We start from the raw sequence: 14,307 nt of genomic DNA on the forward strand, positions 1-14,307 counted from the left end.
GTTCCTTTGGGTTTTCTCAGATTTCTGGGTTCTAGAACACCCTTTAAAAATGCAGTTTTCCCTAAGAGCAATAGCACCAATTAGCTCTCACCTGTGGAGGGAGAATTGGTTGTAGTAGAAACCCTATGGGAAAGAAGATATTCAAAGAAGAGACTGAATACCTATAATTGTGCTGTGTAGTATGGAGGCAGAGAGCTCCAGAATCCCCTAATGATCCAGTATATACTATAATAAACTGGCTATTGAAACTGATATTCTATAGTCCATGATTTCTTCAACTCTGAAATTGTTCTTGGATACTTGCCCAACAAGTTAGATTATGTTTTGAATCTTTTAACAGCCGAGGGATGTGTAACTTAGCAAGTACTGTCTGATTGACAAAACGGTATCAGGTCAACTAGTATTTTTAATTCTTATCAATCCTCAATACTTCTAGAGAAGGCGCCATCTCAGAAAAATATGTCTATTAAAGCTACTATGTAAATATCCATTTAAAAATACTAGGAGATAATCTAAAATGATAAGAAGTGTTGATTTATGGTAGTCATGTAAGTTTTATTTACATTTCCCTATATTTCATTTTATGTAATGGGGTTATATTAAAACTTTATATTAAAATTTAAATGTAAAGTGTAAATGTAAAGTGACTTTTATTTTCTCCTCTTTTGTTCCCCATATCTGTGAATGTTAATCCCATCTATTACTTGTCAAAGCTGGAAACAGAGTTATCTTTCTCATTCTTGTATCCAGCTGCCTACAAGGTAGATTCCACCTGGATATATTCTAGGTACTTCAAACGCAACATATCTCATGTCGAATGCTTCACATCTTTCCCCCAAACCTATTCTTGCTCCTATATTCCCAATCTTGATGAATATACCAATTGATCACTCAAGGCAGAAGCCTGGGGATTCTGAGTCCCTCTTCTCTACCCCTCCCCCATCCAGTGTGTCACTGAGTCCCCATCTCTGCAGGTGACCATCATCTCTCACTGAATTATTACTGAAAGGGCCATCTTTCCAATTGCTGCTGCATCTCCTCTTGTCTCCATCCATTTTGTTCTCTATAGCCAGAGTGTTTTCTAAAATGCCAAACTACTGGTCATCTGTATTTCCTCTTTGGAGAAATACCTGTTCAGGTCTTCTGCCCATTTTTTAATTGGATTGCTTGTTTTCGGTTGTTGTTGTTGAGTTGTATGAGTTCTTTATGTATTTTGGAGATTAACCTCTTATCAGATATATCAGAAGCGAATATCTTCTCCCACTCAGTTGATTATCTTTTTGTTCTTGATGCAGCCTCAAACCCTCCCATAATCTGGGCAACCTCATTTCCATATACACATTGAATTCCTTTCCCTGAAAAAGATAATTTTTTTTTTTCCATTCTGGTCCTTTTCATGTTTGGTTTCTTCAGCGTCTAATGTGCTTTTCCTTACCTCTTCTGGCTAACTCTACTCATCTTTCTGTTTTTAACTTAGTTATTCCTCAAGGAATAGCTACAGAATAAATGTTGGATTGGCTGTAGATAATCAACTTCCTGATAATTTTGTTAGCGTTATATCTTGTCAGATAGTTTTAGAAACATGCTTCTGTCATTTCTTTTGGCTGTTGACAGTGACATTTTATTATGCATATTTCCATTTGAATTATTAAACTATTAGCTAGTTGATACAGACAAGCCTTCTAAGTATTCTTTGCTTTTCTCTATTTTTAAAAATGAAACAACACACTTAGAAACTCATTCAAAATCCAAACAGTATTAAATCACTCTTATAGGCTGTCAGAAAACTTTATGTCAAATTATAATGTTACATAATGGTATAAACCAATGTTACCTCAATTAAAAAAAAAAAGAAAGCAATTTACTATAAAAAAAGAAAATCTCACTTTGGACTAATTTGAATGCTATCTGGCAATGTATGCTATATGTCTTTATTCTCAGTTTTCAAACAGAAACTCTTTTATTTTGCTTCCGTCATTTTTATTATGAAATCATTCAAACATACAAGAAAGTTGAAAGAATAGTACAATGAACACCAGTGTATCCACCACCAAAGTTCAACAAATGTTAACATTTTGCCATATTTGCTTTATTTATGTGTGTATCTATTCTTTGATAAACCATTTGAAAGTAAGTTCTAGACCAGCAGTCCCCAACCTTTTTGGCACCAGGGACTGGTGCTCCTATGAGAATCTAATGCCTCATGATCTGAGGTGGAGCTGAGGCAATGATGCTAGCACTGGGGAGCGGCTACAAATGCAGATGCTCACCTCCTGCTGTGCAGCCCCCTGACCTAGACATCATAACACTTCACCCTTAAATACCACAGCATACATCTTCTAAGCATAAGGACATTTTCCTACATAACCATAATACCATAAACCCAGTTAAAAATTAACAGTACCTCACTGATCTTCACGAATATTATCTAATATCTAATCCTGTGCTTCCTGAAGTGTGGTCTGCAGACTGCTTGATGGTTCACAGGGAGATAGAGAGCTTGCATTAGTGTGTATCAGTGTGCTATATCCTTCATCGAGAAAGTCTTATTACCACAAAAATGTCAGGTAAATCAAGTGGTGTGCTTAGTGACAAAATTCATATAGAGTAGCACTGCTCTATATTCAGATTTCCCCAGCTGTCCCCTACATATCTTTTATGGCTAGTTCACATGCTGCATTTGGGTGTGGTATCTCTTTAGTCTTTTATTTGTTTATTCATTTCTTTACTTTTTACTTGTAGTTGACATTATATTAGTGTCAGGTGTACAACATAGTGATTAGACATTTATATACCTTATGAAGTGATCACCCCGATTAGTCAGTCTAGCACCCACCTGGCACTACACACAGTATTACAATATTACTGACTATATTCGTGTGCTGTACTTTGCATCCCCATGACTACTTTTATAACTGGCAGTTTGTAGTAATGTTTCTTATTTAAATTCAGTATTTTACATTCAGTTTAGTCATTTGCTTTGTAATGCTCAAATTTTCTCCACTTTGGCCAGTTTGGAGACCCTTCAGGCTGGCTGTCATGTCCATTTGACAGACCTCCATAAGTCTTTGAGCACTTCCTTGGATTCTGGCACAAGATTCCTAGGCTTCCCCTTATACTTCTGTGCTCCAGTCCTGGAGTTAGTTATTTCCAAGGAGCCCTGGTTTCTTTTAATGGAGAACGGTATTTTAAAAACTGAGATGCAGTTGCTGGATGTTAGATGCAAAATCTAATAGTACCGTATTCAAGTCTGTGAGCTGTAAAACTAGTACAGTGACCAACTGTCCTGATTTACTCTGAACTTGAGACTTTGCTAAAACTGGGAGCATCCTAGGCAAACCTGGAAAAAAAGCTGGTCACCCTAAATTAGTCACATTGCTAATATATAGTAATGATTAAGGAAGAACAGTAGAAATTGGGGCTGGGACGTGTGGACCAGTCGTAGCTGAAGTAGCTGTAAATTCCCAGATTTAAGAGTTTGCACAAAATGTTCTCTTCCAGCTGTGAAATATCTAGTTCTAGGGCAGGGGATCACAAACATCACTGCTCATTAGTATCTCCTGGAAAGTGATTTAAAAATACTGGTCCCTGGGCCCTGGACATTCCAATTTAACTGGTTTAGAGAGGGTCTCAGGCATCAGTATTTTAAAAATGTCCCCCAGCGATTCTCACCTACAGCCAAGGTTGGCAATCAGTGGTCTAGGTGGTCCCTGTACCAGCAGCATTGGCATCACCTAGGTGCTTGTTAGAAATGCATACTTTCAGGCTCCACCTCAACTGGATCAGGAACTCTAGCAGTGGGGTCCTGCAGTCTGTTTTAACATGCTCTCCTAGCGATTCTGATGCCCAGTCAAGTTTGAAAACCACTGGTTTAGAGCAACTGTTCTCAGCCTTCGTTGCTCATTAGAATCACCTGGGGAACCTTTTAATAGAGGTTCCTGGGCATCATCCCCTTAGAGATTTTGATTTAATTCATTTTGGATGTGGCCCTAGCATCACTATTTTGAAAGCTCCCCATATGACTCAAAGGTGCAGGTAAGGATGAGAGCACATGTCTCCAAATCCACTGTTAGGCTTGATGAGTAAAAGTGCACAATTCAATTACAGATAAAAACTAACTTAGTTGGGTAATACTCCAAATATAGGTATACCCCGTTTTATTGTGCCTTGATTTATTGTGCTTCACGTATTGTGTTTTTCACAAATTGGAGGCAAAATCCTCTACCAGCAAATAGATTATGACTTGCTTTATAGCAATGGTCTGAAACTGAACCTGCAATATCTCCGAGATTTGCCTGTAGCTTGCTTTTCTGCTTCCTCCTTGTCTGGACTCACCCTGGGTCTCTGAACACTGGTTTGCAGTCCTTTGTAAAAGTTTTCATCTTTTTAAAGCATTCTCATTCCCATTCTTTCTGGTTATTTTGGTGGGTGTGGCAGAGAGTGGAGCTTACCATCAGTTACTAGTAATCTTAGCTAAACCTTAAAATTAACTCTCTGTCACAACAAGAGAAAAGTGAAGGCATTTTAATATAAAGCAAGAGAGTCATTTTAAGGGTTTGTCCTAGGCTTGCTTCCTACCTGTCTTCCAGAACTCACTTCTCATTAGGTTCGTCTTAAAGTTGCTGGACTTCTGAGTACAGTTTTTGCTATTGCCTTTATTGCAGGTTTGGAGTTTCACCTCTGTGGTTGCCAGTCTTGCTGCACATTGGACTTGTCTGGGAGCTTTTTAAAAAAATCCTGGTTCCTAGAGTTTGTGTCCTACCCCCTGGTATTCTGATTTAATTGTCCAAGCATCTGGGTTTTTTTTGTTTTTTTTTTGTTTTGTTTTGTTTGTTTGTTTTGTTCTTTTACGATTTCAAGGTGATCCTAATGCGAAGCCAGGGTTATGATCCTCCAATTAAGGCTGTGTTTCCCCAAACGTGTCTGCACACTAAAATACCCTGAGGATCTTTTAAACCTTCCAAAATCCAGGCCAATTAAATCATCACAATCTCTGGGAGTGGGACGCAGGCGTTGGTAATTCTGAAGTTTCCCTAGTGATTCTAATGTGCACCCAGTGTTGTGCACCACAGGGTTAGAGTATTTGATTATTTTGAGGTTGGAAGGGAGAAGAGAATGATTGTCATCTGAGATTTAAGTCTTCCAACCCTTTACCTTCAAAATCACATTGCCAATTTATATTTACAGGGTCATCATTGTCATTTTTCTAAGAAATATATTTCAAAATGGCATGCCCATAAAGTAGTTATGAACCAGCTGAAGCTCCCTTAGAGCTCACCAATTAATGTAAGTGCAAAAGGATAATTGAAACGGAATATAATTATTATGTCCCAGACTTAAGAGTTTTCCATCAGCTGATTCGATTGCATCATTATATGTATTTCTATGTGATATTTCCCATTGTTTCTCCTTAAAGGAGTGACAATGCTGACATCTAGCCAGAGCCTCACAGTGGAGGGACATATCAATATCTTCAAGTCCATTTCTAACAGTTAGGGATCCTCAGGGTACATGGAGAGGAGAGTTATTTTCTTTGAGGACCTAAAAAGGAATTTAAATATTTAAAGGTGTTGACATTCACTGCTTGCATTTACCAGTCGATCACCTTTACTTTATAACCAAACCAAGGAATACCTGAGAAAAAGAGAGGGCTGTATTATACTTGGCTGTTTACTATTTCTCGTCTCCAATTAGACTATGAGGCTTCAGGGGATAGGAGCTATATCCTGCTCAGTGTTGTATCTCTGTCTAGCACACAGCCCAGTATCTGCAGCATGGCAGGTGCTCAGAATGGCAATATAGCATACTGGCCAAGAAGACCAGCTTTGGAATCAGGCTGACCTGGACTTGAATCCTGGCTCTTTTACTTACATGCTATGTGACCTAGGGCAAGTTACCTCTCCAACCATCTGTTCCCTGCCCCTCTGTCAGAAGCCAGCCGACCAAGTCAAACCGGGTACCTGAATGGGGGAGCGGGGACTGAGAAAAAAGAGAAGACAGACAGGGTGCAGGAGGGAGAGCAGATCTCACAACTGTCTCCCCGAGTTTATTTCTTATCCTTCTTTTAAACACAATCTGTTCCTTTTGGTCTCCCAAGATAACATGATTAAAGTAACATCCTGAAGATCAAGGTACAATGGGCACTTCCTTTGACACTCCCTTTGACACTCCCTTTATCTATACTTAATCTTCTTCTTCCTGGAATTCCACAGAACCAGCCTTTTCCTTTTTATGCAAGCAGGCCTCCCGAGATAAACCATGCACTCTTTTGAATTTGGGGAGCTTTAGCTCCCTACACCCCTCTCCATATAAATCGGTAATAATAGTGCTTACCTCATGGGATTGTTATGACCCATTCAGCGAAACAATGTATGTAAAGCACTTTGCAAATTGCCTGGCACATATTTGGCATCCGTTAAGTAGGAATTATTCTTAATAATTCAATTACTAATAAGGACTAAATGGATGTCTTAGCTTGCTTTTCCTTCCCTCTCATGAGATTAACAAGCAAAAAGAACCTAATCAAGTTGATTTCTGTACGATTCCAATACTTAATCTCATGCAAACAAAACCAAACTCACATTGGAAAGAGTCCCTTCCCTGTTGATGTGGGCGTTTCTCAGCATTTATGTTATAGTCAAATATTACAGCTTCTAGTAAAAAGTTTAAATACAGCTCGAAGAAAAATGAAGCATAGAAAACAGATAAAGCCACCCCTCTCATTTTGTCACCCTCATAAAATTGGTTGCTAAGATAGCTCACTTGTCCAATCCCTTTGTACTACTGTGAGATGTGCTAATGTAAGACATGTTTTCTGAAAGTAACTGTGATGAGGTGTCATGAAAGAAAGGCTTTGGTACAGAAGTGATGGAGTTCCCTTTTGAGTAGCATAGTTCAGGATCATAAATTGCCCAGAACATCTATTGGTTTACCCTTTTCATCTCCTAAAAGGTGAGTTTTGTTTTTTTGTTTGTTTTGTTTTTGTTTTTAAAGCTACACATGCTATAAATGCTGCCTGGAATCCTGAATTAGATTCTGAACAGTAAAAGGACACTAGTGGAAAAACTGGTAGAATCTCAATAAAGTCTGTGGTTTAGTAAATAGTATTGTGCTAATATTAATGTCATAATTTTGATCTATGTACCAGAGTAACATGCAGTGTCACTGTTAGCAGAAGCTGGGTCAAGGGTATGTGGGAACTCTCTATATTCACAACTCTTCTGTAAATCTAAAATTATTTCAAAATATAAAGTTAAAAACAACTAAACGTAACCTATTAAAAACTAAACATACCGATTGAAAGCTAATTCTAGAAAAACTAAGTCTGGGCAGGTATTGAGGCCAGGGTGCCAGTGAGAGATTGCGTTCATGCAAATACCCAGACATATGCTAGGTGTTTGACTAACTGTAAGCACTATCATTGACAAGGTGACAAAGGAGAGGAGTAGCATGTGGCAATTCTTTTACAAAAAAGAATTTCTGACAGCCTATCAAAAAGCAGTTTCTTTCTCTCTATATAAGCTAGCCTGGTTGAAAACAGCAACCTGATTTTAAAGAGGTCCAGATATATACATTTTATTAACTCCCATCTTTGAGTTTGGTTGGCTGGGTGTTTGAAAGGAATTTCTCATTGTAGTGCTAAATCTGAGATGGTAATTGTGCCCTGGGTTTGAGAAAGATCCAGCCCATTTTAAAGTGACAGCCACCTTAGCATTCAGTTCTTCTCTGTTCCCAGAATCAAGTGATCTGCAGACGTAACTCCTGTGTCAGTTAAAAGGCAGGTGTCTCAGGAACCTGTGTGACCAGCATGACAATGAAAAATAATTGTTATTACAAAAGGTGTTGATGGAGGGGGAGTGGAACCTGAAAAAGGACTCTAGCACTCTTCATTCTCTTAGGTTCTTTAGGGATGAACCTTTCTATGTATGCTTTCCATAGCCGTGATCAGCATGTGTATGTGCTGTTTCCTACTTTGCTGTTTTCACTTAACATTATTTCACATTCTAGCTCCCACCTGCACAGTGCACATAGTTGTTGTATTTAATGGTGGTGTAAAATTCCATTGTATCAAGTAGCACGATAGTTCTTAAGACTGGACTCATTTTTATGAGCAGATATAAAAGACCTGCTGTCTCTTAGCACCCGAGGTCTATTTTAGTTCTGGAAGTGGCAACTAGCAGGAGTGTAGGATTGCGTGAGATTCCTTGAGTCATCATCATACAGCACAATTTGAGTGCTTTGTTAACATTGCTCTGCCCACCACCCAACAGTCGAGCCTCCGGGGATCCCTGGACCTGAGCCAGGCACCTAACAGGCACATGGGTGGAAGTACAAGCCCCCTGACTCCCATGACCTTCAGCTGATATTGTCTTTATGCCAACAGTGGTAAGTTCCTGCTGCTTTCTCTCTCACCTGGGATAACAACTCCACTTGTCTTCCCACAGAGATTAGTATGAAAGAAAAGGCAAGGGGAGTGGAGGGATGTATTATTATAGCTAAAGGAGTAAGGTATAGGTCAGGGGTGCCATGTCTATAGTACTTTTAGGTGCACCTGTAAAAATGATATGGGATGAGGGGATGATTTCAAGGTCTGGAAAGCTGGGTGATAGCTCTCATTCTCTATATCCCTTCCTGTCAGAAATCCAAGTTTTGGCCGTCCAATAAACGTTTACAGGGGTGAATGACAAAACAGCCCAGGCTTGACACTTACTCCACCCATGGCCAATGGCATTTTCTAGTTAAGAAAGCTAGTTGGCACGATTCTCCTGAGAAGGATGATGTGTTCAGAGCACTTGGTTAGGTCTTGACAGTAGCAACTGCCTTGAAAAATGAGTGATTCTAATAGGTTACTGGGAGGGAAGAGTGATATTTAAAATACAACTGGTGGGCCAAGCACCAAACACTCAAATCTCCAGGGAATTTATAGCTGGGTTAGCTACTACTGGTTTCCATGCTCCGACCCGAAATTGTCATGATTCTTTCTTACCTTTAATTGTGTACTAACTATATGACCTGTGTCCTGCAAATCACAGTGGGTACCAGCCTCGCTGGTAGGATATGACAGGGTGGGTAGAAAGAATATGAACAAAGAGTGGTGACCAGATTTCGGAAGTTGAAAACCATTCAGAGCAGAGCAACCTCTCTTCCTATGCATATTGAATTCTCTAGTCAGAAAGACCAGGCCTGTCTTGCAAGACAAAATGGACACGTACCCAGAGCCACATGGGGCTTGTTGAATGATGGGCCAGGGTCAAATGCTCAAAGTGCCTCTGTCAAGAGGTAGGCTCCAAAAGTGCTGAAGAAGGGAGGCCAAGACCTTGACAATGAAAGGAGAGAAACTCCAAGACAACTACTTACTTGCCTGAAAGAAAATTTGCCCTCTAGACTCAAGAAACTATTGTTAATCTTGGTCCCTGGGCTGCCACACTCAGACAATTCATAAGACCTCTTTGACAGATTTAAGATTCTCAAAGACAAGGCTATGGGAGGCAGTGGTTGGCAGTGGTTATAGTTACCCTAGATTCTCTATGCTCTTTGTACCTTAGACTCTAAGACATCTATGCTCTTTGGGTTGTTTTTTGCAGAAAAGAGGATACCTCTCTCAGAAGAGGGGTATAGCTGTCTGATAGTCTAAGCTCCTCCCTTAATCATAATAATAGTAGCTAACATTTAATGTGCTACTTATTGTGTCTTGGGCACTATGCTAAGCATTTTTATATAGTTTGTTTCTTTTGATCCTCACAAGCTTGTTAGGTAAGTTCTCTTATTCCTGTCTTCACTGGGAGAAATGGCCAGGTTGCTCAGCTTGATAGGGGTTTGGAAAGTGCAAGAACAGCCTACAGTATCAAAATTAAGATTCATTCAAAAATAAATAAGTGTATGCTGGCTGTATTGGGGTGATATTATTTAAATAACTTTTTGTGATTGATGAACTCTATGTAGAAAAATTTAGTTGACACCCAGGAACATCTATGTTGTACAAAGGGAAGTGTGCCCATTCCTGAAATTCAGAGGTTGTTTCAACCTAAATTCTCCACCCTGCCCCCATTCATAGGTGACACTCCCACCCCATTTTAGTCACACTTCTCCTTCCTTTTGGGTTGAGAAAGTATTCCTGCCTCATAAACCCACATGCCATAAAAAAGACATGTGGACGATCCAATTTCCTCGAGAACCTTGGTTTGTTGAATTATTGTCTCCTGCCTGATAAAACTCTTCTTCAGTAGAAATCTTGCTGCATCCCTGGGTGAGAATGTCAGAAGAATCCTCCAGTGATATTTATTGGGCAAATTGGAAGGAAACTAGCTGAGCCAAGACTAGCCAGAGAAGACCCTGGGAGGATGCAATGTACAATCATGTGCAGCATAATGACATTTCAGTCAGTGATGAACCATATATATGATAGTGGTCCCATAAGATTATAATGGATTATTAGTGAAAAGTTTGATTGCAATGTTGAAAGAAAAGGCTGAACCCTAGTAAGATGTGAACTTATTGCTAGCTCTGGGTGGTTTAAATAAATGAGGAGGCTCAGTACGCTTTCCACCCACTGTATGCCCACCCCAGGCAGGGGCCACAAGTTAGCTACGGATTGAGAGGAGTGGGCTGTGGAGGAAGGGAGCCCAGGAGCCCACCCAAGCCAACCCATGCATACACACACACTCGTGTGCACAAACTCACTTCCCTTCTTTTTGTCTTTATCTCTCTTTCCTCCCAGTCCTGTTTCTCCCTCTCCCTTCCTCTCTTTTCTCTCTTCTCCCTCCCTCCCTCGCTCTCCTCCCTCCTCCCTTTTATTATTTCTCATCTCAAGCTTTATTTCTCTGGTCTCTTTTGATCTCTGCTCCCTTTCTCTCCCCTTCTCTTTCCTCTGTCTCTCCCTTCCTCCCTCCCTCCTGATGTTTGTTCTTCTTCAGACAGTGCCTCCATCCACAGCCCTCCTTTAGCATCCCACATTGTGTCACTTTATCTTATATACCATATTTTTACTGTACCTTTTCTATGTTTAGCTATGTTTAGATACACAAATACATATTATTGTGTTACAGTTGCCTACAGTATTTAATACAGTATCATGCTACACAGGTTTGTAGTCAGTAGGCTATACCATAGGTGTATGGTGGGCTATACCACATAGGTTTGAGTAAGTGCACTCTTTAATGTTCACACAATGACTAAATTGCCTAACTACACATTTCTCAGAATGTATCCCCATTGTTAAGCAATGCATAACTATATTTGAACAGGGAAGATAGAGCCCTGACTTTGACATACAGAAGATGTGGATTTTAGGAGCAGCTTTCTCAGTGATCAGCTGTAAAGTCTTGAGCAAGTCACTTAAACTCCCTCTCTGTACCCCAATTTCCTCATCAGTTTAACAACTGGGTTGGACTAGAGGCTCTGTAAGGTTCCTTCCAGCTCTGTGACTAATAAGCTGAGTCTCAGTCAGAATCCTGTCAGACCCACAAAGTGCCTGGGGTAGTTCCTTTGGAGACGAAGCCATATGCAATGCGTAATAGCAAATGACGCAGCCTTAGACAGTGTCATACCCTCCAGATGGGTTTGTAAGACTCATCTTTCTATGCAACTGTTTCTATTTCTCAGAAACAGTTATGGGCTAGTTGGTTTATACTGCCTGGTGAGACCGTATAACAGGGTAGGAGTTAAGAGCATGACTTATAGAGTAGGACCTGAGTTTGAAAACCGGTTCTGCTGCATCCTAGTGGGTGCCCTACGACAAATGATTGACTTCTCTGAATATCAGTTTCTCCCTCTGAAAGATGATGCTAATAGAACCAGCCTCATAGGCTTGTTAAGATGAAGGTCAACAATGTATGTAAAGCACTTAGCCAAGCACCTGGCAAAATGGAAGTGGTCAGTCATCCATGTCTACTACTACTATTGGTGTGCTTATTGCTATCAACATAATTCTCCTGACATGGTCATGGCTAAACTTCAGCATTTTTCCAGGATATATCTTTCTCTTTCTAGATGGAATTTGAGAAAAGCATAAGCTGATCTTTCTGACCTAAAGCAGTTCTAGAGTGAGACTTGGATTCAGTTTTCTGTTCTGCTTCTTATAGGCTCTGGGCACTTGGGCAAATTATTTCACTTCTCTGCCTTTTCGTTTCCTCATATGTAAAATTCAGGCAGGTATAGCGCCTACCCTCAAGGGCTGTCATGAATATGATAATGAGTGTGAAAAACTGAGTGCTGTGCCTGACATCCAGAAGCCACTAAAGAAATGGCTGTGGTCCTGATGGTGAAAGAAATCATCGTTGTAAGAATAAATGACTACCTCCACTACCACTACCCACCTTGGGTTGGAAGGGTGAATGTGTTCAAGTTTATACAGTTTTTGCATACCTAACCAATGTTAGGATAGGTAGCAATTGCTGTTCCTGAAGGGATGGCAAAGGAATTGTCACAAGGCTTTATCAACAGTGGCTGAGAATTTAAAACCGAGTTGTTTTTAGAGGTGCAACTAAAAATGATTCAGCAGACCATAATTCTCATCAGAAAAGTTCTATTGGTTTCTGCCAGTCCTCTTACACCCAAGAACTTTAGGGGAAAAATAATTCTAAACTGCCTCTGTTCTTTGAAGGCTCAATTTCAGTTGGTTACCCATGATATATTCCTCTCAGGCTTCATCACGATCATCTGGGTGCAGAGACGTAAGGTCTCTGTTCTCTTTTGCCAAGGTCATCTTCATTCTTGAATAGATGCCACCTAACTTTTCTCGAGCCTCTCAATGGGAGCAAAAGCCATTTGATGGCTAGAATACAGGTGTACAGAAACAATGGGAGTTCTAAGGGATGTGCTATTAGAGTAGGTGAAGTTGTAGAGGACTCTAGAGATATTAGCAAGTAGAAATTCAAAAACCAAACTAGTCCTTATGGTTCTGGAGATGAGTTTATTTACTGAGGGAGGGATAATAGATGTTTCTTTTGACTTCCCTCCAGTTTTCTCTTTAGTATTCTGTTAAAAGTTGAAAAAGAGAAAGATAACAGCCAGTCACTGCAAGCGAAGCTAAGCTCCAGGTTTCCTTCCCTCCCCAGACCACCCCTGGTTAGGAGGGTTTTAGCCACTTTCCAAGAGGATATAGACTACACCCTGCCAGAAACCCCCTCTGCCCTGACCTCATACTTTCTCACTCCTGCGCTCTCTCCTCTCCCCTTCTTTTAAGGAATACTAACCACAAGGTTCAAAGATTTCTTCACAGACATCTTCCAGCAACATCTCTTCATCCCAGGCGTTCATTCTCTTTTTTGCCTTGGGTTCTGAGGTTATAGAAAATAAAAATAGATTTCAATTTTGGACAGAGATTTAGGGGTAATTTCTGATACTTAGAAAAACATTTCCTCTGCTCTTCTACCAGATTCCTTCTACTCAACTCTCATCCTCACTCATCCCCAGAGCAGTGCCTCTTTCCTCCTAAGTGCCCCTGGCCAAGTCCAGGCCTCTCTGTATAGGTGTAACAACCCAAGACTCTGGGGTTGTCTTAAGGGCCAGATCCCTTGGAGAGCAGAGATGACATTATAATATTGACAGTTGACCATCCTGATGACTGGGGTCCCAAGGAACACTGAGAAAGAGTGGCCATCAACAGAAATGGGACTTCAAGTCCTCACAACTTTTTTCTTTAATGCCTTTATTATGTTGGGAGAAATCATATATGCTTATTATAAAAAAAAAATCCAATAAAACAAAAAATCCAAAGAAAGGCACCTAGGATTCTCAAAATCACCTAGTAACTTATCTCTAGAGAAAACTGCTGCTTATGTCTTGGTGATTTTCCTCCAGGTATTCTATGCATGTATACACAATGTTGTACATACTATACTCTCTCTTGCCATTTTCTCTAACAAAACTTCAGGTTGTGGAAAACTTTCCATGTCAGTAAATATAAGTCAACGATAGCCTTTTTAATATCTGCATAGTATTCCATTGTGTGGATGCACCATAATTTATTTAGCCATTTCTTATTGTGAGACATTTAGCTGGTTTTCAACTTTTAGCTGTTGTACAAAATGCTGTGATTGAACAACCATGAGCATCCTTCCCCTCCCCCCGCCCACACTTGGATACTTGTGTAATTATCTTTGAATACAGTTTAAGAAATGAGATGATTGGCTCATCGGGTTTCCACATTTTAAAAATTCTCAGTACATATATTGAGAGAGGGAGATCAGGAGGGAGACAGACAACCAAGCTACTCTCCATGAAGGTTGTACCAATTTATACTTCCACCACTGGAAATCATAACCTTTAAGATAACCCTATACCCATTCAAACAAGATTTTGTGTCAG

The 14,307-nt window shown here is 40.1% G+C and overlaps 2 protein-coding genes across 5 annotated transcripts in view; both read left to right on the forward strand.

Moving 5' to 3' along the window:
- NOX1 (NADPH oxidase 1) overlaps positions 1-14,307 on the forward strand; it is a 175,768-nt gene that overhangs the window by 39,988 nt on the left and 121,473 nt on the right. The gene's annotated exons all lie outside the window — the stretch shown is intronic.
- XKRX (XK related, X-linked) overlaps positions 1-14,307 on the forward strand; it is a 123,997-nt gene that overhangs the window by 35,597 nt on the left and 74,093 nt on the right. The window lies entirely within an intron of this gene.

The sequence above is a fragment of the Pteropus vampyrus genome, unplaced genomic scaffold (genome assembly GCF_000151845.1).
Source record: "Pteropus vampyrus isolate Shadow unplaced genomic scaffold, Pvam_2.0 Scaffold543, whole genome shotgun sequence".
Lineage (NCBI taxonomy): Eukaryota > Metazoa > Chordata > Mammalia > Chiroptera > Pteropodidae > Pteropus > Pteropus vampyrus.